Source organism: Monodon monoceros, unplaced genomic scaffold, assembly GCF_005190385.1.
Source record: "Monodon monoceros isolate NGI ecotype Baffin Bay Population unplaced genomic scaffold, NGI_Narwhal_1 Super_Scaffold_15, whole genome shotgun sequence".
In the NCBI taxonomy this organism is placed as follows: Eukaryota; Metazoa; Chordata; class Mammalia; order Artiodactyla; family Monodontidae; genus Monodon; species Monodon monoceros.
Window position 1 is genome coordinate 61,499,827 of NW_021703771.1, and position 25,281 is coordinate 61,525,107.

The following is a 25,281-nucleotide window of genomic DNA, read 5'->3' on the forward strand; positions in this document are numbered from 1 at the left end:
GGAAATGTATATGTTTGGAAGAAGGAAGCACGAGTATTCAAACTGTTTGTTTCCATTTGCATAAAGTTCAAGACCAAGCACCATGAAGTAACAGATTATTTGGGGGATATCTATATGGATGGGTCTAGTGAAGAAGAAAAGGGAGATAATTATAATACAAATTTTATAATGGGTGTTTCCTCTGGATGGATGGAAGGGAATGAGGGGGATATGAGTGTAGAAGAAAACAGAAGGGATCTCAAAAATGTGGTGCTGTGATGTTCTGTTTTCTATGCTTACAGAGGGTACCTGGGTGCTTTATTACCATATTCTTTAAATTGTGCATAAATATGTATACCCTCTTCTCTGGGTATATATATACAGATTTCACAATAATATATGTTATTTTCCATATTTATATTTTTATTTTAGCTATATAATTTTTTTAAGTGCTCTCTGGAGTTGCTATGGAAAATGAAGTGTCTGGGCAACAAGGGCCAGTGGTAAGGTAGGGTACAGAGCCCAGGGCTGCTGGGGAGGAGAATGTAAGGGTCAGCATCTAAAAGCCTGCAGCTGCAGCATTGGGATCCTCAACAAACATGCAAATGTGATCTTGGGAGTGGTTCTAGGATGAGTAGACCACATCTAGCACTCTGTCCTGCTTACATATACCAGAAGCTACCAGTTATCACGGTAGTAACATACTTAACTGCTTACATAAGCCAGAGTGAGTGCCTGTTGCTTGCGACCGGAATCCCTGATCGACATATTGCTTTTGAGGTGTCTGTGAAACGGGTGAGGATGTTCAATATTGCCATTAGAAATACAGGCTTGAAATTTAGGAATGATGTCTGAGCTTGACACATAGATGTTATCAATATGCAGTCGAAACTAAGACTACAGATGAGTTCACACCAGGGAGTGTGAAGCGTAAATTCCAAAGAGGACTCACTGCAACATCCAGCATGCGTCCAACTTCTCATCTGCCAGTACCTTGTGCTGAGATGACATTGGGGCAGTCTTGGTATCCACGTGTCCCACTCCTCTACAAACCAAGATCACAGTCACTACTTTAGGAATATAGGTACCGCCTATGGTTACACTCAAATCCTCACTAACTGTATTTTTAATCTTTCTTTGATTACATGATTGCTACACAGCCAAGGATATTATTTTATGATCTGAAGAAAATTTCTCTAAGAGTGACCACATAGTGTTAAAACATATCAGAGTATTAATGCTGCGTAATTAACCTACATTCTTGTGTCAGAAGCATGACTAAGAAAGAGTTAAAAAATAAGTTACTAACTAATAAGTTAGTGTATAATTACATAATAGTAATTATATAGTTGATAGCACAAGGTTCTACCAGGCCTGTATATATAAATACAGAGTACAGAAGGAAAAATATTTGAAATGTTAGAATAATAGAAAAAAGCAAAAACATTTGACTATGAAAAAGGATTCAGTAATTACAGTGAACACCTCATTAAACATAGTCTTTATTTGCAAGAAGGCTGGAGAGCTCTAATTAAGTCGTAAGTTGTCCCTACGAGTAATTAACTGTGGCAGGAAAATTCTAGGTGGTCTATTAAATCTCCATACCCACAGCTGTTCAGGGGAAAATATAAGCAAACCCAACATGTGCTCTGATTTTGGACGGGTAGTGAATTTTTCTCCTATTGGATGGTCTCGTCCACCACAGGTCATACACATCGAGTTGGAATTAAGAAAAGGAAAATATTTCATGAATAATTTTATATTAATTCTATGTTGAAATGATAATTTTTTTGACCGCTAGAAATATTTGGCTACTAGAAATTTTTAAATTTCATATGTGGCTTGTATTTGTAGTTTGCATATATTTATGTTAAACGGCCTTTTGGATTTGTGGGCCGAAAGCACATGTGGAAGTATTTTTAAAAAGAAGTCAGAGTCTTAGAGCTATAGAATTTCCAACTAGAAGAGACTTTCAAAAGTGAATGATGTAAAAGTTCTTATATGTTCTCACCTTAGCCCCCATTTTCCACCATACACACTCACACAAATTTCCATGCATCTATGAGCAGTCTCAGTGAAGAACTGATATAAAAGGGTTTGACATTATTGGGAAGAATCTCCTACCTAGTGTTTCTTAGTGTTCTATGAGACATAAGTTGGAGACTTAGAAGAAGAGCATAACTGAAAGAAGAAATTGAGAGGACAGGCAAGCGAGATCACTGAGGGAAAATAGGAGGGAAGGTAGAAGGGCATTCTGGATAAGAAAAATAAATTGAGCAAAAGCTGAAAGAAAAACATAATCTTGGGTCTTTAGGAGGAATAGTGACAAATGTGCTATTGATAACAACAATTAATATTTTTAAATAGCTTTTAGATTACAAAGATTTCGTCTCAGGCATTGTTTTATTTCATCATCATAGAAATCTGTTTTTATTATTCCCATTTTACAGATAAGAAATTGAGGCCCAAATTTAAGAGTTACCTAAGATCAAAGTCAGTTAATGGTGGGTCCAGAACTTGGGAGACCAATGGTCCAATTTGCCCAGGACTGGGTTTTCCCAGCACACCAGAGCTTCAGTGCTAGAAGAAGGAATGTTCAAGGCAAACCAGGGCGGCTGGTCACCCTCCACTGAACCTATATCTTCTGACTCTTAAGTCCCATTCTCTTTGCATTACTAATAATTACAAATATTTATTGAATATTTTCTGTGTGCCACAAACTCTATAGTAAGGACCTCACATAATTATCTTTTAAATCTGCAAAACAATCTCATAAGTTTACCTAATTTTTCTCTCCAAAAAACCTGGACAAAAAAAAAATTAAGTCTCCCAGGTCATCGGTAACTTACCCAGTCACACAGCTGGTAAGTGCCTGGATTCAAACTTGATTCAAACTCAGGCCATCCCAGTGCAGGGCCAGCACTGCTACCCACCACGCAAGCTGCCGTCTCATACGCTGGCACAGGACCACGGTCCCCACTGGGCCTTCTGCCTCATCCATTTATTGTTCCGTCATGTTAGTATGAAAACCCAGCTTAACTGGAATTCATAGGTTTCATCTCCAGCACCCAGCTTCTACTGCAGCTACTCTTTACTGCATGAAACATTCCCCCTGGCTTTTATCCTGCCGGCCTCCATTTGAAATAACCTCTCTTATTGAAATCCTGCCGATGCCTGTCCTACCTTCTAGTAGGTGTGCTGATTCAAAAAGAGTTCTTCAAAGGTACATAAAAAAAAAAGTACCCTTTCTCATTTGACATGTACCAGCAAGAGTCGCCACACAACTTGTTTTTAAAATTATAAGCAATTATGCTTGCTTTAATAAAAGCCTACTTTTTGTTATCCTCTCTGATATAGTTTGCTTTTTTAAAAAAATGTTCCTTGAAGGAATATGCATTATTCACAGAACAGAACTTCTTGGTGCCATTTGAGGTATGAACAGATATGTAAGCTTACTCCATGTTCCTGTTATCATTATATGAATGACAAGCTTGTCGGCAAGCTTGTCGGTTTCTTAAAACTATAAATTCCTGGATGACAGTGTCTGTGTCACTTTCTTTTCTCTGTAACCCATTCATCACTGGCACAGTGATTAACATAAAGTTTTCCAGAAATGCAGAATTGAGTGGACAATAGTGTTCCCCAGAGATCTTGCTGGCCCATGGCTGAGGCCAGAGGATTTATTTGATTCCCTTATTACCTATGGCTTTAAGCCCTGTCGCTTCTTTCTCCTCACACCTCAGTCTTCCGTAGTTGCATATTCTAAGCAGTGTTGCCATGTAGTTGCCACTTCAGAGGGAAAAAATACTTACGTTGAATATTCAAATTGTTCACCTTTTTATTGAGGTATAATTACATCCACTAAAATTCACCCTTTTGAATTCATTGAGTTTGAAAACTCCACACAACTGCATATAGAACACAATCAAAATATACATTTCCATCACTCCAAAAAATTCCCTGTGCTCCCTTATTGTCAATCCCATTCATCACTCTGAGCCCCTGGTACCAGTGATCTGCTTTCTGTCCCTAACGATCTGCTTTTCTGAGACATGGAATCATGCAGTGGGTAGCCTTTTGAACTGATTTCTTTCATTTTGTATAATGTTTTTAAGATCCATCCCTATTGTTGCATCTCTCAGCATTTACTTCTTTTTAGTGCTGATTATTATTCCAATGTATGGATATACCAAAATTTAATCATCCATTCCCCAGGTGATGGACATTTGGAATTTTGTCTGTTACAAATAAAACTGCAGTGAACAGGTCTTGGCGTCGATGTATGTTTTCCCTTCTCTTGAAAAAATACCTAGGAATGGTCATAGGGTGGGTGTATGTTTACCTTTATAAGAAGCTGCCAAACCGTTTTCCAAAGTCGCTATAACACTTTGCATTCCCAGCAGCAGTATGGGCAAATTCCAGGTTCTCCATATCCTTGCCAATACTCGGCATCTGTCTTTTTAATTTTAACCATTGCTGGAGATGTGTCTGATAGGTGTATTTCATTGTGGTTTTCATTTGCATTCCCTTGGAAATGTCACTGATAGGTCTCTTTTTTTGGCATAATTTGTATACAGTACAATGGTCTCACATGATACAGTTGGGTGAGTTGACAAATGCACACCCCTTATGTAACCCACACCAGATCAAGGTATAAACCACCGCCAACCCACCAGGAATCCCTCGTACCCTTGTCAGTCTCCCCCCACCACACAAACCACTGTTGTGAATTGTTTCCACCATAGATTATTTTTGCCTGTTGCAGAACTTCATATATATGGAATTAGGCAGAGTATACTTTTTTATGGCCGGCTCCTTTTTTTCTTTTCACACACACACACACTGTATTTTATTTTTACAAGAGATAAATAGACTGACACCAAGCATTGTAAATGGATGACCACAACAAAAGCAACAATGATTGCAATTACCAAACACAAAACACACTCATACTAGGTCATAATATTGACATGTTATGTTGTGTTTCCCACTTAGTCCAGTAATGCTCCACTGTAACAGCTCCTTTACTTTGCAGTGAAAATTGATTTGTATATTTTTTGCCTCTGAGTCCTTGTGGGATTTTTTCTTCTTTTTATTCAAACAGAAAGTCACAAAAATTATAATCATCCTCATCAGTTCCCTCAGTGCCATGTAATTAATTTTTTTTTCATCTTGATCTTTTGTTAGCACTTTTATGAGTTCATCAGTTTTCCATTAGCGTTCTGAAAAGGCTTATTCATTCAGTTCAGCAGTAGAGTCAGTTACCAGAAACCTGTACTTGTCAGAGTCTTTTCCATGAATTCCTTGAAGATGAAACCCTTTTATAGGAACATTTTTGCAAGAGCATCAGAGTCCACCCAGAACTGTCTGTAAATGACAAGAGACTTAAACATGACCACGGTTAAAGATTTGATGAAAGTTCATAATAATGCAATTGACAGGGAAATTTAGTTATTTCTGAGATATAAATTTTAAAGTAATAACTAGAATTATGACATAACATTATACCAGAACATATAAGATTTTTAGAAATTTCATGTAATGTCTAAAACATTTATATTAACATATTTCCATACAAATAACCCAAAGAAAGTTTAGTTTTAGTTGTTTTTTCGGTTTGTTTGTTTGTTTGTTTATACAGCAGGTTCTTATTAGTCATCAATTTTATACACATCAGTGTATACATGTCAATCGCAATCTCCCAATTCAGCACAGCACCATCCCCACCCCACCGTGGTTTTCCCCCCTTAGTGTCCATATGTTTGTTCTCTACATCTGTGTCTGAAATTCTGCCCTGCAAACTGGCTCATTTGTACCATTTTGCTAGGTTCCACATACATGCGTTAATATACGATTTTGTTTTTCTCTTTCTGACTTACTTCACTCTGTATGACAGTCTCTAGATCCGTCCATGTCTCAACAAGTGACACACTTTTGTTCCTTTTTATGGCTGAGTAATATTCCATTGTATATATATACCGCAACATCTTTATCCATTCGTCCGTCGATGGGTATTTAGGTTGCTTCCATGACCTGGCTATTGTAGATAGTGCTGCAGTGAACCTTGGGGTGCATGTGTCTTTTTGAATTATGGTTTTCTCTGGGTATATGCCCAGTAGTGGGATTGCTGGATCATATGATAATTCTATTTTTAGTTTTTTAAGGAACTTCCATACTGTTCTGCATAGTGGCTGTATCAATTTACATTCCCACCAACAGTGCAAGAGGGTTCCTTTTCTCCACACACTCTCCAGCATTTGTTGTTTGTAGATTTTCTGATGATGCCCATTCTAACTGGTGTGAGGTGATACCTCATTGTAGTTTTGATTTGCATTTCTCTAGTAATTAGTGATGTTGAGCAGCTTTTCATGTGCTTCTTGGCCATCTGTATGTCTTCTTTGGAGAAATGTCTATTTAGGTCTTCTGCCCATTTTTGGATTGGGTTGTTTGTTTCTTTAATATTGAGCTGCATGAGCTGTTTATTTTATTTTATTTATTTATTTTTTGAGCTGTTTATATATTTTGGAGATTAATCCTTTGTCCATTGATTCGTTTGCAAATATTTTCTCCCATTCTGAGGGTTGTCTTTTCATCTTGTTTATAGTTTCCTTTGCTGTGCAAAAGCTTTGAAGTTTCATTAGGTCCCATTTGTTTCTTTTTGTTTTTATTTCCATGTCTCTAGGAGACGGGTCAAAAAGGATCTTGCTGTGATTTATGTCATAGAGTGTTCTGCCTATGTTTTCCTCTAAGAGTTTGATGGTGTCTGGCCTTACATTCTGTTTCGAGTTTATTTTTGTGTATGGTGTTAGGGAGAGTTCTAATTTCATTCTTTGACACGTAGCTTTCCAGTTTTCCCAGCATCACTTATTGAAGAGACTGTCTTTTCTCCATTGTATATCTTTGCCTCCTTTGTCATAGATTACTTGACCAGATGTGCCTGGGTTTATCTCTGGGCTTTATATCTTGTTCCATTGACCTGTGTTTCTGTTTTTGTGCCAGTACCATATTGTCTTGATTACTGTAGCTTTGTAGTATAGTCTGAAGTCAGGGAGTCTGATTCCTCCAGCTCCGTTTTTTTTCCCTCAAGACTGCTTTGGCTATTTGGCGTCTTTTGTGTCTCCATACAAATTTTAAGATGATTTGTTCTAGTTCCGTAAAAAATGCCATTGGTAATTTGATAGGGATTGCATTGAATCTGTAGATTCCTCTGGGTAGTAGAGTCATTTTCACAATATTGATTCTTCCAATCAAAGAACATGGTATATCTCTCCATCTGTTGATATCATCTTTAATTTCTTTCATCAGTGTCTTATATTTTTCTGTCTCCTTAGGTAGGCTTATTCCTAGGTATTTTATTCTTTTTGTTGCAATGGTAAATGGGAGTGTTTCCATAATTTCTCTTTCAGATTTTTCATCATTAGTGTATAGGAATGCAAGAGATTTCTATGTATTAATTTTGTATCCTGCAACTTTTCCCAATTCATTGATTAGCTCTAGTAGTTTTCTGCTGGCATTTTTAGGATTCTCTATGTATAGTATCATGTCATCTGCAAACAGTGACAGTTTTACTTCTTCTTTTCCAATTTGTATTCCTTTTATTTCTTTTTCTTCTCTGCCATGGCTAGGACTTCCAAAACTATGTTAAATAATAGGGGTAGGAGTGGACATCCTTGCCTCCTTCCTGATCTTAGAGGAAATGGTTTCAGTTTTTCACCATTGAGAATGATGTTTGCTGTGGGTTGGTCGTATATGGCCTTTACTATGTTGAGGTAGGTTCCCTCTGTGCCCACTTTCTGGAAAGTTTTTATCATAAATGGGTGTTGAATTTTGTCAAAACCTTTTTCTGCATCTATTGAGATGACCATATGTTTTTTCTCCTTCAGTTTGTTAATATGGTGTATCACATTGATTGATTTGTGTATATTGAAGAATCCTTGCATCCCAGGGATAAATCCCACTTGATTGTGGTGTATGATCCTTTCAATGTGCTGTTGGATTCTGTTTGCTAGTAGTTTGTTGAGGATTTTTGCATCTATATTCATCAGTGATATTGGTCTGTAATTTTCTTTTTTTGTAGTATCTTTGTCTGGTTTTGGTATCAGGGTGATGGTGGCCTCAAAGAATGAATTTGGGAGTGTTCCTCCCTCTGCAGTTTTTTGAAAGAGTTTGAGAAGGATGTGTGTTAGCTCTTCTCTGAATTTTTTATATAATTCACCTGTGAAGCCATCTGGTCCTGCACTTTTGTTTGTTGGAAGATTTTTCATCACAGTTTCAATTTCATTACTTGTGATTGGTCTGTTCATATTTTCTGTTTCTTCCTGGTTCAGTCTTGGAAGGTTATACCTTTCTAAGAATTTGTCCATTTCTTCCAGGTTGTCCATTTTATTAGCATAGAGTTGCTTGCAGTAGTCTCTTAGGATGCTTTGTATTTCTGCGGTGTCTGTTGTAACTTCTCCTTTTTCATTTCTAATTTTATTGATTTGAGTCCTCTCCCTCTTTTTCTTGATGACTCTTGCTAATGGTTTATCAATTTTGTTTATCTTCTCAAACAACCAGCTTTTAATTTTATTGATCTTTGCTATTGTTTTCTTTGTTTCTATTTCATTTATTTCTGCTCTGACCTTTATGATTTCTTTCCTTCTGCTAACTTTGGGTTTTGTTTGTTCTTCTTTCTTTAGTTCCTTTAGGTGAAAGGTTAGATTGTTTACTTGCGATTTTTCTTGTTTCTTGAGGTAGGCTTGCATAGCTATAAACTTCCCTCTTAGAACTGCTTTTGCTGTATCCCATAGGTTTTGGATCGTCGTGTTTTCATTGTCATTTGTCTCTAGGTATTTTTTGATTTCCTATTTGATTTCTTCAGTGATCTCTTGGTTATTTAGTAACGTATTGTTTAGCTTCCATGTGTTTGTGTTTTCCGTTTTTCTCCCTGTAATTGATTTCTAATCTCATAGTGTTGTGGTCAGAAAAGATGCTTGATATGATTTCAGTTTTCTTAAATTCACTGAGGCTTGATTTGTGACCCAAGATGTGATCTATCCTGGAGAATGTTCCGTGCGCACTTGAGAAGAGGGTGTAATCTGCTGGTTTTGGATGGAATGTCCTATAAATATCAATTAAAACTCTCTGGTCTATGTGTCATTTAAATCTTCTGTTTCCTTATTTATTTTCATTTTGGATGATCTGTTCATTGGTGTAAGTGAGGTGTTAAAGTCCCCCACTATTATTGTGTTACTGTCAATTTCCTCTTTTAGAGCTGTTAGCCATTGCCTTATATATTGAGGTGCTCCTATGTTGGGTGCATATATATTTATAATTGTTATAACTTCTTCTTGGATTGATCCCTTGATCATTATGTAGTGTCCTTCCTTGTCTCTTGTAACATTCTTTATTTTAAAGTCTATTTTATCTGATATGAGTATAGCTACTCCAGCTTTCTTTTGATTTCCATTTGCATGGAATATCTTTTTCCATCCCCTCACTTTCAGTCTGTATGTCCCTAGGTCTAGGTCTGAAGTGGGTCTCTTGTAGACAGCATATATATGGGTCTGGTTTTTGTATCCATTCAGCAAGCCTGTGTCTTTTGGTTGGAGCATTTAATCCATTCACGTTTAAGGTAATTATCAATATGTATGTTCCTATGACCATTATCTTAATTGTTTGGGGTTTGTTTTTGTAGGTCCTTTTCTCCTCTTGTGTTTCCCACTTAGAGAAGTTCCTTTAGCATTTGTTGTAGAGCTGGTTTGGTGGTGCTGAATTCTCTTAGCTTTTGCTTTTCTGTAAAGCTTTTGCTTTCTCCATGCCACTCCCTTCTGGCTTGTAGAGTTTCTGCTGAGAAATCAGCTGTTAACCTTATGGGAGTTCCCTTGTATGTTATTTGTCGTTTTTCCCTTTCTGCTTTCAATAATATTTCTTTGTCTTTAATTTTTGCCAATTTGATTACCGTGTGTCTCGGCGTGTTTCTCCTTGGGTTTATCATGTATGGGACTCACTGCTCTCCCTGGACTTGGGTGGCTATTTCCTTTCCCATGTTAGGGACGTTTTTGACTATAATCTCTTCAGATATTTTCTGTGGTCCTTTCTCTCTCTCTTCTCCTTCTGGGACCCATATAATGTGAATGTTGTTGCATTTAATGTTGTCCCAGAGGTCTCTTAGGCTGTCTTCATTTCTTTTCATTCTTTTTTCTTTATTCTGTTCTGCAGCAGTGAATTCCACCATTCTGTCTTCCAGGTCACTTATCCATTCTTCTGCCTCAGTTATTCTGCTATTGATTCCTTCTAGTGTAGTTTTCATTTCAGTTATTGTATTGTTCATCTCTGTTTGTTTGTTCTTTAGTTTTCCTAGGTCTTTGTTAAACAATTCTTGCATCTTCTCGATCTTTGCCTCCATTCTTTTTCCGAGGTCCTGGATCATCTTCACTATCATTTTTCTGAATTGTTTTTCTGGAAGGTTGCCTATCTCCACTTCATTTAGTTGTTTTTTTCTGGAGTTTTGTCTTGTTCCTTCATCTGGTATATAGCCCTCTGCCTTTTCATCTTGTCTGTCTTTCTGTGAATGTTGTTTTTGTTCCACAGACTGCAGAATTGTAGTTCTTCTTGCTTCTGCTGTCTGCCCTCTGGTGGATGAGGCTATCTAAGAGGCTTGATGGGAGGGACTGGTGGTGGGTAGAGCTGACTGTTGCTCTTGTGGGCAGAGCTCAGTAACATTTTAATCCACTTGACTGTTGATGGGTGTTGCTGGGTTCCCTCCCTGTTGGTTGTTTGGCCCGAGGCAATGCAACACTGGAGCCTACCTGGGCTCTTTGCTGGGGCTGGGGCTAATGACAGACTCTGGGAGGGTTCACACCAGGGAGTACTTCCCAGAACTTCTGCTTCCAGTGTCCTTGTCCCCACGGTATAATAGAGCCACCCCCTGCCTCTGCAGGAGACCCTCCAACACTAGCAGGTAGTTCTGGTTCCGTCTACCCTGGGGTCACTGCTCCTTCCCCTGGGTCCCGATGCTCACACTATTTTGTGTGTGCCCTCCAAGAGTGGAGTCTCTGTTTGCCCCAGTCCTGTCAAAGTCCTGCAGTCAATTCCCACTAGCTTTCAAAGTCTGATTCTCTAGGAATTCCTCCTCCCATTGCCAGACCCCCAGGTTGGGAAGCCTGACGTGGGGCTCAGAACCTTCACTCCAGTGGGTGGACTTCTGGGGCATAAGTGTTCGCCAGTCTGTGAGTCACCCATCCACCAGTTATGGGATTTGATTTTACTGTGATTGCGCCCCTCGTACCTTCTCATTGTGGCTTCTCCTTTGTTTTTGGATGTGGGGTGTCTTTTTTGGTGAGTTCCAGTGTCTTCCTGTCGATGACTGTTCAGCAGCTAGTTGTGATTCTGGTGTTCTCGCAAGAGGGAGTGAGAGCACGTCCTTCTACTCTGCCGTCTTGGTTCCTCCTCCAGAAGCCATCAATGGCCAGCTTCTTTCACCCAGCCTGATGTGTTCAGAACGTCATCCAAGTTGCAACGAGTATCTGTTGGACATTTCCTCTTATTGCTGACTAGCATTCCTTCATACAGATAAATTACAATTTGTTTATCCATTCTCTTGTTGGTAGACATTTCAGTTGTTCCCTGGTTTTGTCTACTATGACTAAAACGCGTACAGATATTTTTGTTCAAGCATTTTTGTGAAGACACATTTTTATTTCTCTTGAACAAATAGCTAGCCGTGGAATTACTGGGTCATAGAGTAGGTACGTGTTTACCTTTAGAAGACGTTGCCAATCTGTTTTCCAAAGTGGCTTTCCCACTTTGCATTTCCACCCACAAAGTATAAGTTTCAGTTGTTCCACATCCTTGCCAAATTGTTTTCCTTTTTTTTTTTTTTTAAAGTTTAGCCCTTCTAATGGGTGTGTGATGATATCTCGTGGTGGTGGTACTGCATTTCCCTGATGACTAATCCTGTGCTATTTGCCCGTTTGTATATTCTCCTTCATGAAGATCTGCTCAGGTATTTTGGCTTTTTTTATTGGGTTATCTGTTTATTGCTGAACTGTAATTCATTGACTGAGTTGTAGTTGTTTTTTTTTACATATTTTTGTATACAATTCCTTTGTCAGATATATGTTTCTCTCTGTGTGTGTGGCTTGGAAAAAGCATAATAAAATATAAGTAAATATAATGTAATGTAATATATGATATATTAATAATATAATATTATATATTACTTGTATATCTACATAATGTATTTATAATATATTAATGTAATTTATAATATACATGAATAAATATATTTTATAAAATACAAATATATGTTTCATGAGCAGATGTTTCAATTTGATGAAGTCTAATTTATCAAAAATGTTTTTAAGTTAGTCTTTTCAATATTCTATGTAAGAAGTCTTTGCCTACGCCAAGGTTGCAAAGATAGTCTATGTTTTCTTCCAGAAACTTTGTAGTTTTCACTTTTACATTAGGTCTGAGATACATAAAATTATTTTGTGTGTATGTATGGTAGAGCAGTACTACACTATCGTGATTATTGAAGCTTTATAGTAAAAGTTAAAATCAAATATCCCCCAACATTTTTCTTTTTCAAGATTGTTTTTGCAATTCTAGAACCTTTGCGTTTTCTTTTTTATTTTTAAATATGATGTTATTTAATTTAATCCTTTACATACTGTTTGGGCCTTGCTGTTTCCTCTTACCAAGTGTCATAGCTATCTTTCATATCATCTTTTTTTTTTTTAACATCTTTATTGGAGTATAATTGCTCTACAATGGTGTGCTACTTTCTGCTTTATAACAAAGTGAATCAGCCACACATATACATATATCCCCATATCTCCTCCCTCATGCGTCTCCCTCCCACCCTCCCTATCCCACCCCTCTAAGTGGTCACAAAGCACTGAGCTGATCTTCCTGTTCTATGTGGCTGCTTCCGACTAGCTATCTGTTTTACATTTGGTAGTGTATATATGTCCATGCCAGTCTCTCACTTCGTCCCATCTTACCGTTCCCCCTTCTCATGTCCTCGAGTCCATTCTCTACATCTGCATCTTTATTCCTGTCCTGCTCCTAGGTTCTCCAGAACCATTTTTTTAAATTTTATTTTTAGATTTCATATATATGTGTTAGCATACAGTATTTGTTTTTCTCCTTCTGATTTACTTCACTCTGTATGACAGACTCTAGGTCAATCCACCTCACTACAAATAACTCAATTTCGTTTCTTTTTATGGCTGAGTAATATTCCATTGTATATATGTGCCACATCTTCTTTATCCATTCATCTATCAGTGGACACTTAGGTTGCTTCCATGTCCTGGCTATTGTAAATAAAGCTGCAATGAACATTGTGGTACATGATTCTTTTTGAATTATGGTTTCCTCAGGGTATTTGCCCAGTAGTGGGATTGCTGGGTCATATGGTACTTCTATTTTTAGTTTTTTAAGGAACCTCCATACTGTTCTCCATAGTGGCTGTATCAATTTACATTCCCACCAACAATGCAAGAGGGTTCCCTTTTCTCCACACCCTCTCCACATTTATTGTTTGTAGATTTTTTGATGAGGGCCATTCTGACTGGTGTGAAGTGATACCGCCTTGTAGTTTTGATTTGCATTTCTCTAATGATTAGTGATATTGACCATCCTTTCACGTGTTTCTTGGCGATCTGTACATGTTCTTTGGAGAAATGTCTATTTAGGTCTTTGCCCATTTTGGGATTGGGTTGTTTGTTTTTTTTGAAATTGAGCTGCATGAGCTGCTTGTAAATTTGGAGATTAATCCTTTGCCAGTTGATTCGTTTGCAAATATTTTCTCCCATTCTGAGGGTTGTCTTTTTGTCTTGTTTATGGTTTCCTTTGCTGTGCAAAAGCTTTTAAGTTTCATTAGGTCCCATTTGTTTATTTTTCTTTTTATTTCCAGTTCTCTAGGAAGTGGGTCAAAAAGGATCTTGCTGTGATTTCTATCATAGAGCATTCTGCCTGTGTTTTCCTCTAAGAGTTTTATAGTATCTGCCCTTCCATTTAGGTCTTTAATCCATTTTGAGTTTATTTTTGTGTATGGTGTTAGGGAGTGTTCTAATTTCATTCTTTTACATGTAGCTTTCCAGTTTTTCCTCTTGTTGAAGAGGCTGTCTTTTCTCCATTGTATATTCTTGCCTCCTTTATCAAAGATAAGGTGACCATATGTGCATGGGTTTATCTCTGGGCTTTCTATCATGTTCCATTGATCTATATTTCTGTTTTTCTGCCAGCACCATACTGTCTTGATTACTGTAGCTTTGTAGTATAGTCTGAAGTCTGGGAGCCTATTCCTCCAGCTCCGTTTTTCTTTGTCAAGATTGCTTTGGCTATTCGGGATCTTTTGTGTTTCAATACAAACTGCGAAATTTTTTGTTCTAGTTCTGTGAAAAATGCCACTGGTAGTTTGATAGGGATTGCATTGAATCTGTAGTTTGCTTTGGGTATTATAGTCATTTCACAATGTTGATTCTTCCAATCAAAGAACATGGTTTATCTCTCCATCTGTTTGTAACATCTTTAATTTCTTTCATTAGTGTCTTATAGTTTTCTGCCTACAGGTGTTTTGTCTCCTTAGGTAGGTTTATTCCTAGGTATTTTATTCTTTTTGTTGCAATGGTAAATGGCAGTGTTTCCTTAATTTCTCTTTCAGAGTTTTCAGCATCAGTGTATAGGAATGCAAGAGAATTCTGTGCATTAATTTTGTATCCTGCTGCTTTACCCAATTCATTGATTAGCTCATGTAGTTTTCTGGTAGCATCTTTAGGATTGTCTATGTATAGTATCATGTCATCTGCAAACAGTGACAGCTTTACTTCTTCTTTTCCAATTTGGATTCCTTTTATTTCTTTTTCTACTCTGATTGCTGTGGCTAGGACTTCCAAAACTATGTTGAATAATAGTGATGAGTGTGGACAACCTTGTCTTTTTCCTGATCTTAGAGGAAATGGTTTCAGTTTTTCACCATTAAGAATGATGTTGGCTGTGGGTTTGTCATATGTGGCCTTTATTATGTTGAGGTAAGTTCCCTCTGTGCCTACTTTCTGGAGGGTTTTTATCATAAATAGGTGTTGAATTTTGTCAAAAGCCTTTTCTGCATCTATTGAGATGATCATATGGTTTTTCTCCTTCAATTTGTTAATATGGTGTATCACATTGACTTGCATATAGTGAAGAATCCGTGCATCCCTGGGATAAACCCCACTCGATCATGGTGCATGATCCTTTTAATGTGCTGTTGGATTCTATTTGCTAGCATTTTGTTGAGGATTTTTGCATCTATGTTTATCAGTGATATTGGCCTGTAGTTTTCTTTGTTTGTGACAGCTTTGTCTGTTTTTGGTATCAGGGTGATGGGCCTCGTAGAATGAGTTTGGGAGTGTTCCTCCCTCTGCTATATTTTGGAAGAGTTTGAGAAGGATAGGTGTTAGCTCTTCTCTAAATGTTTGATAGAATTCGCCTGTGAAGACGTCTGGTCCTGGGCTTTTGTTTGTTGGAAGATTTTTAATCACAGTCTCAATTTCATTGCTTGTGGTTGGTCTGATCCTTTGCATTTTCATATATGTTTTAGAATTAACTTTTAAATTTTACAAAAGTCTGCAGGGAATTTTTAAACTTTTTTTTCTTTTTGTGCTTCAATTTTGTGTAGTTTTAACTTTCCAGTTTTCAGTGTCACTTGTTTTTTTCTTTTGCTATATCGAATCTGTTGCCAAGCTCCACCAAGCAAGTCTTTAATTTAGGATATTGAATTTTTCAGTTCTAAAAGTTTCATTTAGTAGTCTTTTTCAGTTTTCCACTGAGATTTGTCATCTATTTATTCATTATATTGATCTTTTTCCTTTGAATCCTTTAGCCTGTTGATAATAGTTAGTATATTCTTTTTTTTTTTTTTTTAACATGGTAAACTCTTATGCTAGGCTTCTAATGACTTTTGCTGGAAATAGACTGGCTTTTCTGCTAGAGACAATTATGGCCCCTGCCTTCAAAAACCTACTGTTCATTTAAGTGAATAATACTGTTTTGCCCAATATGGAAGGTTTATTGTGCAAACCATCTCGTCAAGGCCAGAGCCTTCAAGGCTGAGTAAGATTTAGGTATAAAAAAGAGGCGTTTTGGAGTGTTAGCTTTTCTGCTGATTCTAGCATCTTTGTTATTTCAGGTTTGCCTCTGTTGACATTTTTTCTGGTTGCAGGTTAAATTTTTCTATTCCTTTGTACATTTAGTGTTTTGGGGTTTTTTTGTTTTGTTTTGTTGGGGGGGTACGCTGGATTTTTTGAATTCTGACTTGCTGTGAATCTGAATTTTGTTGTCTTCCTTTAATAATTATCGAATTCTGTTCTCTAGAAGGTTAAGTTATTTATGAATCAGTTAACTCTATTAAGGCTTGTTATTAAGATTCATTAGGGTAGGTTTTGTATAACCCTTACTCTAGGAAAAGAATGGCCTTCCTCCTAAAGTGTGGTGATTTTCAGATCTCAACTGCTCATCAAGAGTGTCAGTGAGGCCTCTCTACTCTAGCTGGTGAAACCTCCTACAACTCCCAGCCCAAGGTACCCCTGGCATCTTCCTTCTGCTCCCAGCTCCCTGGTAGCTCCACCCTGCTGTACCTCACAGGTCTTGCCCTGGGCATGAGCAGATTAGTATTTTTCCGAAGCCTTAAAGCGACCTTCCTGGATGTTTCTGTTGTTTCTTCTTTATGCACTTCCCAGTTCTCTTCTCTCCAAGAGCCTCCTCCAAAATTCTAGCCACTCCATCAGCCCCAAGGAGTATCTGCCTCCTTAGCTTGGCAAGAGCACTGTGTGCTGCTTTGGCTCCACCTCCCCGTGTCTGTGCATATATCTGGGATAATCAAGGAGCTCTCATCATGTGATTCCTCCCTCTCAGCGACCATGGTTCTGTGCTAAGTATCTTCCAATATCCAAGAGCAGTTGCTTCACATATTTTGCCATCTTTCCATTGTTTATGGCCAGATGAGCTCATCACTATTGGTTCCTTCATTGTGGCTGGGAAGGGAAGCTACCCATTGTCATTTTTTATGAATATGAAAAAAGGCATATTAAGCCTTAGGCCTCAGACATTTTCTTCATCTTTCACATTTGATGTCATCTCTGAAACCAGAATTCCGATTTTGTTTCTTTACTGCTACTTACATATGTGCAACTATAAAGCAGAGTGAAAGTATTTTCTAGGATAGCATATGTCCTGCTAAAGTTTATATTCCTGTAGGATGCGATTCTATGTTAGAATGTATTTTATGAGGGAACTTTGAAAAATATTTGAAATTTCAATTTTATTTGAAGCAAATTTACTTTTTTATCATAGACAGTTCTTACGTATGATTAATAGAGATGTCACAAAGGTGCTTGTTTAAAGTAGACATACAATATGTATGGCTTTTAAGGCATTCCATTTCTGCTTGGGCAGAGAGTAAGTATAGAGTCCTATGATGTTTGAAATAAAGCATCTAACATTTTATAATGAATGAAACGTTCCCAATCAGATCATCACTATAAGTCTGCTGTTATGTTTTAACATGGGGAATGTTTTGGTTGTGTTTATTTCCTCTGTGGTCTTATGGGAACTTTTTAAAGCTAACTGCCTTGTGTACTAATCTAAAACACTCCCCAAATTATTATTCCTAATAGGGGGAAATATGAAAGCATCAAGATATCATACCACGTTCTCAGGTCAACCACATGTGGGAGTCATTCTCCAGGGTGAATGTGTGTTCAGCTTGTAGAAAGAATCACAAATGTCTTCTCAAAATAAAAGAACTCCTCTGGCTATAATATGAGAGGATAACAATCCAAGCCAATCTTTCCACCTGTGCTACCGTACGCCTCCTTTTTTGAAAGCCTCTTACTTCAGTTTCAATTGAAAATTAAGGGCAGCAGATAACGAACATTCCATGCCTTTTGATCTAACGAGGAGCCTTTCAGGAGGCTCACCTAAGGATCCAGTCTTCCGGATGTTACGTCTGTAACTTTGTCTTGTTATGACTTCCTGAATCTTGCTAAGAGAAAAAAAATCTAAGATACAGCCACCTAATAAAATGTTATTACAGATTATGTAAATTATACACTTAAGTAATCATGTCCTTGCTGCAAATTGCTCTGTCTCTCCCTACAACCACTTTTAGATATATTCTTTTCTCAACATGACAATAGTACATTCCTGCTGTGATTGCACAAGCCCCATTAGAGCACTTGTGATTACTACACAGGCGGTCTTTAGGCAAAACACGCTGTATTTTGTTTTTCTTAATATTTCAATATGAACTTTACAGTGGGAAGTAACTCCAGAAACACAAGACCCGAGTTTAAATTCAGACTCTGCCATTTAATAGCTAAATGACCTTGAGCAAACTATTTAACCTTTCTTTGACTCACTTTATATGTTAAATGGTTATTAGGATAGTACATGCTTCACAAGAGAGTTGTGAAAATTAAAGGGACTAATTCAGGTGGCAATACTGCCTGGCATTACTGCAAGCACTCAGTAAAACTTAACCTATTGCTTTTATCATCATCATTACTATTACCGTTTACAAAGCTCTTTAAAATTAGATTATTTTGTCCTTACAATAGATTTTTCAAGTAGATATTGTTATCCTTACTTTATAATAAGAAAACCAAACTTAGCTGTAGGTCTTCTAACTCTAAAAGGCTGTATTTTTGTCTCAGCTTTCCTCTGAATATTAAAACACTCAGACATTCTTCATGCTGGTGATGAGCCTTTGCTAAGTGTAGCTTGGTCATCTACTTAACTTAAATAATAATTTAATAAGGATATTTTTAGTGTCAACCAAAAATTTCCTTCATAGAAGAGAGTTCAAGATTATGATGTATTTCTACTAATAGACAATGTGGCTGTATCTGTTTAGTCCCCTATAACATCCTTTACAATTAGAATATAGAACAGCTTACCATAATAGATGAAAAACAAGTTAAAGGTGTAGCACCTCAGCTGGCATATAGCATGTCAATTCCTCTCCGTGCACCTTCTTCCTTCTAAATAAATATATACAAATTTTTGATTTCTTAATCTTCTGAAAAGTTATTTCTTTGATCCTAGGTTTCAGCTCCCAGCTACACACGGTCCCCTCTACCAATGTGGATAATTTTCCTTTCAAACCATTTATGGCTTGACCTCTGGCAAGATAAATCTCTCTCTAGGACTGATTTTGTGTGTTATCCATGTATGTCTTCTTAAGCATTTTTCCATTCCCATAGCAAGGCTCTACTAGTTTAACGATGCTTCAGAAGGAGATTCACCTAAATATCAGTAATTATAGTTAACTTATTGACCCATGGAAAAATAATCCCAGCACATGAAGTTTCTTGGAATCCTTCTAATACCGATTTAGACTGAGTCTATGATTTAGGTTACTTTCCACTTCTTTTATGAGTAACCTAGTAAAGGAAAGGCCTTTGAAGTGTGAGCTGGTTGACCATTTCCTGCAAAGAGTGTCCAATCCAGTTGAAAATGTCTTGGAAACGTCTCCAGCTTCATCAGCAAGTGCTGGGGGATGACATCACTGTGGGATTTCTACCGAACTTTATGTTCTGATAAACAATGTGGTGCTGGTGGTTGCCACTGGTGAATTCTTTTTCTCTTAGGAGGAACCAGCAAAGTTCCTAATTCATTTTTAAGCTTTGTTTAAAGAGCAACAGAGAGTAAGGCAGAAAGAGCTTGGGAGTGGTCAGACGCCACCTATTAAATCACCTATTAAAATCAGGGAGCGCTGAGGACAATATTTTGGTTTGGTTTCACTCCTCCTTGAGTACAACATCAGTAAAGAAATGGAGTTTCTTGGAAAATAAGCTATTTCCAACTAACCACCGCTTGTCTCCTGTTTCAGTCTCCATCCTAACACTCTGTGGTAGAATCCAGATGGCAAAGGTTATCTTGGAATGAACGCTTTTCTTAGATGAATGGGAGTATTCAGGAGGCTGATGGGGTGACATGGTGGTGGTGAAAGCTCCTCCGGTGGCAACAATAACAATGAAAGAAACCAACAGGCGGTTTTGCAAGCTTTATCCCTGAACAAAAGCCAAGAGAACATATTGCTTGTCACCAAACTAGGAAGAAAAATAATAGTAGAGTTTTTATAGAAATGAGCACATGAAAATTCCCTGCTTATTAAACTGTTTCCATTATGATAGTTTCCCTTATATTAAAAATTTTCATAACAGAATACATATTGGATACTCCAAGTGTTGGTATTTTTATTTTTTCAAGGAAAACTACCTGAGGAATTGTTGTTTGTAGGAAGGGATTTTCATCTTCTTCAAGAAACAAGGCTGACATGCTAATAAAGATGAATAAAATATAGCTCACAATTTTATTCAGTGCCTTCAGAGAATGTTAAACTAGGTTCCAAAAGCTACACTTACTTGTAGGTTGTGAGGGCTTCAGAATTTGGAGGAATATTATCAAACCCCAAATAACAAAAAACTAGAGTCTCTTTCTAACCTGTTCTCCATTTCCCTTCCGACTACCAAAGAAAGCTTCAACTCTCCCTTGTATTCTCATGCCAACCTCTAATTTCAATACTCATTCCCTCTCCTATCCTTCCCAAGATCATCCCTAAAACAACGAAAAATAAAATGTACTGACTCAGACTCAGCAGAATAGGCAGCTGACTGACTCTGCCTCCTGCAGTTCAACATCCATGAAATGAGCATTGGCATTAGAACTCAGTTCACGAGGGCTATTTTCACCACATGAGGTAAATCTTTCCACCGTGTAAGGTAGAATTTGAATCCAAGTTCTTCTTAGCTAACATTGTTCATTCTAATTCCTATGTCCATTTCTTCTGCAGACTGCCACTCTCAAGACCTCTCACATCAAAGTCTTTATTTCCTCGTGTACAATTCTGGATACTGTAAGAGAAAACACAGGGCCAGAGTGGTGTTTTTTAGGGGTCAGTGAGTTGCTTCTGGGTCCCAAATGGCATGGGAACCAGGGAATCATTTTGAGTTGCAGGGCTCAATAGTGAAACTCTATAGCTTTCTTGGCCCTTACAAAAGCAGGTCACAGCTGCCTGGCTTCCTAATTTGGTTTGATGTGCTGTGAATTCCCAAGGGGATAAGTCACTCTCTTCTTCATATGTAAGTACAGGAACCATTCCAAAATAAATAAATTAATAAATCAGTCGGAGTTCAGCTATGATTTTAAATGCTGTCTACCACCCTACTATACAGATCATCTAGAGTTGACTCTCAGTAATTATTTATCGTATCGGAGAGGAAGTATATGGCATTTTCATCTTCTGAGATATATAACTTCATTGCTGTGACTATTCACTAAGATGATATTCGCAGAGGATTTCTTTCCATGCTTTAAGAGTGTTTCACGGAAAATGGATATCTATTATAAAACACCGAATATGAAACCAAACATAGAGAGAGAAAATGAAAGTAGAAAAATTAATTACAAAATACCGTAACAGAGTCTTATGCCAGGTCTACGAAATAGCATTATTATATATTTTTCTTGTTACCTACTAGGCTCACAAGGACATCATAAATCACCTTGCTTTATAAGATTTGATGAGGCAGAAAGACCTTTCCTCTTGGTCATCAATTTAAGATGCAGTATGATTTTGCATGTTGTTCCATCTCAGAATTTGGCTGTGTTCTCTCTCTGTGATTTCCCAGAGCCAGCCACTTCAGGTTGTTTGGGTCTATGCCAGGGTCTGTGACACAGATGCTCTTAATAAAAGGATGAAACCACCTTCTGGAAAATCTCCTTGCTTTACTAGAACTCTCGAGAGATATCAATCCTGTTTTATTAGTGTTTATTTTAAAATGAAAGAAGGAAAAGAAACTAAAGTAGCTAACACAGCCTATGTAGCCGGCTTTGTGCTCCTCCTTTTGTTGCACAGAATAGAACATTTCTCATGATAAAAGTTCATGCAATTCCACAGCTGTATGTTGAGTGCCTACTATGTGCCAAACTCTGCACTAGGTATGGCAGACACCAAGAAGATGTCTGACCTGTTTTGGAGGAGCTACACAGAAAAAACTGAATCAAATAATCAAAAGTAATTTATGAGATCTGTGGAGATATCTGTATAACGTCATATTTGGTAGAGTATTTAAAGGTATATAAAATTGAGGCTAGATGACTTTATTACATGGGAAATTACCTAATATGTGGTGAGCAAAGCTTCACAAGCAATGAGAAAGTGGTATAAATGGCATAGCAAAGGAATTTCTAGGTATAAAAGTCATGGAGGAGAGACCAAATGTCAAATTTGACAGTATAAAAATGTAGAAGTTGTATGTAGAAATTTTGTAAAACTAAAACAGAAATGCAAACTTGATAAAATACTTGCAAAATATGACAACAAATTAATATCCTTAATAAGTGAAGATTTGATATGAATCAACTAATACTACTAATCATGTAGTAGAAAAAAATAGCAGTTAGAAATACATGGTGAATACATTAAACTTCACTAGTAATCAAAGAAATCTAATTAAGGCAACAATAATAATTTTTTGCTTATCAAATTGACAGTTTTTTAAGATACATAGTGATTAAGATTACGAAGGTGCACAGTCAACCTCATTCAATTCTAGTTGACATTAAAATACATTTTCTGGAAATCTGTTCGACAGTAAGTATTAAGAAAATTTTTTAATTATAATATTATTTGATCCAATAATGCCAGTTCTAGAAAAGTGTGTTGAACAAGTAATAAGACATTTATGTAAAAATACAGGGCGCACGGGGCTGGGAGGAGGCGGGCAGGCTGGTGGGCTGGGGGCTATGGGCGGCCAGGAGCGCGCGGTGGACTCGGTAGCGGCGAGTAGTTAGCTGTTGTTAGTCAGTGTCAGTTCCTCGGTGGCGGCGGCTGTGATCACCAGGAACGGTACGGAACGGCCGGCGAAGGTAGTCACTGCAGCGGCGTGTGAGCCCCTCAGGTATCTGATTAAACTGGAACTTACACTGTAGACATTTCTTTGTGGATTTGTCTGAAGACCTAAGACTCTACTGTCCTAGGTTAAGAACTCTTGGATTAATATAATGGTATTAGCAGAAGTCATACTGCTGTGGACTGGGGAGTGAATTTGTGTGAGGGCAAAGACGAAAGGGAGGACACCATAGGGATCTCACCAGTTCATCATCGTACCTGACCTGGTAAAAGATTCCCTAGGAAGGGGTGTTATTTGTGTGGCATTTGTATCCTGAAGTGTGATGATTGGGGTGTGAGGGTTGGCATGTTGTAAACATTGCTATCTTCAGAAAATAAGTTAAGGAATGAGAGGCAAGGAAGAAAGGACATTCATCTTGGAAGGACCCAAAGCACTTTGAAGTTTAAAGGAATGTAATGATAGCTGCTAAACCACCTTTGTCACCGAAATGGATGAAGTACTCGAAATTTAAATGCCGTGTGGCTGACAGGGTCTTGGTGCTCTGGCCTGGTGTCAGGCCTGAGCGTCTGAGGTGGGAGAGCCAAGTTCAGGACACTGGACCACAAGAGACCTTCTGACCCCATTTAATACCAATTGACAAGAGCTCTCCCAGAGATCTCATTTCAGCACAAAGATGCAGATCTACCCAACGGGCAGCAAACTCCAGTGCTAGACGCCCCATGCCAAGCAACTAGCAAGACAGGAACACAACCACACCCATAAGCAGAGAGGCTGCCTAAAATCATACTAAGTTCACAGACACTCCAAAACACACCACCAGACGCACGCCTGCCCACCAGAAAGACAAGATCCAGCCCCACCCACCAGAACACAGACACCAGTCCCCTCCACCAGGAAACCTGCACAGCCCACTGAACCAACTTACCCACTGGGGGCAGACACCAAAAACAATGGGAACTACGAACCTGCAGCCTGTGAAAAGAAGACCCCAAACACAGTAAGTTAAGCAAAATGGGAAGACAGAGAAATATGCAGCAGATGAAGGAGCAAGGTAAAAACCCACCAGACCAAACAAATGAAGAGGAAATAGGCAGTCTACATGAAAAAGAATTCAGAGTTATGATAGTAAAGATGATCCAAAATCTTGGAAATAGAATGGAGAAAATAAAAGAAATGTTTCACAAGGACCTAGAAGAACTAAAGAGCAAACAAACAATGATGAACAACACAATAAATGAAATTAAAAATCCTCTATAAGGAATCAATAGCAGAAGAATAGATAAGTGACCTGGAAGATAAAATAGTGGAAATAACTACCACAGAGCATAATAAAGAAAAAATAATGAAAAGAATTGAAGACAATCTCAGAGACCTCTGGGACAATATTAACTGTACCAACATTCGAATTATAGGGGTCCCAGAAGAAGATAAGATAAATAAGGGGTCTGAGAAAATATTTGAAGAGATGATAGTTGAAAACTTTCCTAACATGGGAAAGGAAATAGTCAATCAACTCCAGGAAGGGAAGAGAGTCCCATACAGGATAAATCCAAGGAGAAAAACACCAAGACACATGTTATGCAAACTATCAAAAATTAAATACAAAGAAAAAATATGAAAAGGTGAAAAAATGAAATCATTTCCTTGAAAATCAGGAACAAGACAAGGGTACCCACTCTCAGCACTATCATTCAACATAGCACTGGCTGTTTTAGCCACAGCAATAAGAAGAAAAAGAAATAACAGCAATCCAAATTGGAAAAGAAGATGTGAAACTGTCACTGTTTGCAGATGACATAGTACTATAGAGAGAGAATCCTAAAGATGCTACCAGAAAAGTACTAGAGCTAATCAATGAATTGGGTAGAGTAGCAGGATACAAAATTAATGCACAGAAATCTCTTGCATTCCTATACACTGATGATGAAAACTCTGAAAGAGAAATTAAGGAAAACACTCCCATTTACCATTGCAGCAAAAAGAATAAAATACCTAGGAATAAACCTACCTAAGGAGACAAAAGGCCTGTATGCAGAAAACTATAAGACACTGATGAAAGAAATTAAAGATGATACAAACAGATGGAGAGATACACCATGTTCTTGGATTGGAAGAATCAACATTGTGAAATGACACTACTACCCAAAGGAATCTACAGATTCAATGCAATCCCTATCAAACAACTACTGGCATTTTTCACAGAACTAGAACAAAAAATTTCACAGTTTGTATTGAAACACAAAAGACCCCGAGTAGCCAAAGCAATCTTGAGAAACGGAGCTGGAGGAATCAGTTCCCTGGCTTCAGACTATACTACAAAGCTACAGTAATCAAGACAGTGTGGTACTGGCACAAACACAGAAATATAGATCAATGGAACAGGATGAAAGCCCAGAGATAAACCCACGCACAT

At 37.7% G+C, this 25,281-nt stretch overlaps 1 protein-coding gene across 2 annotated transcripts in view; it reads left to right on the top strand.

Moving 5' to 3' along the window:
- The window catches only part of PDE7B (phosphodiesterase 7B), a 334,476-nt gene that overhangs the window by 60,503 nt on the left and 248,692 nt on the right, over positions 1 to 25,281 (top strand). Inside the window, exon 1 of one of the 2 annotated variants that reach the window (XM_029223804.1) lies at positions 11,848 to 11,965. The exons of the other annotated variant lie outside the window; for it this stretch is intronic. The gene's annotated coding sequence lies outside the window, so the exon portion shown is untranslated. Of the gene's footprint in view, positions 1 to 11,847; positions 11,966 to 25,281 lie in introns of those variants that run through there. 2 annotated transcript variants of the gene reach the window in all.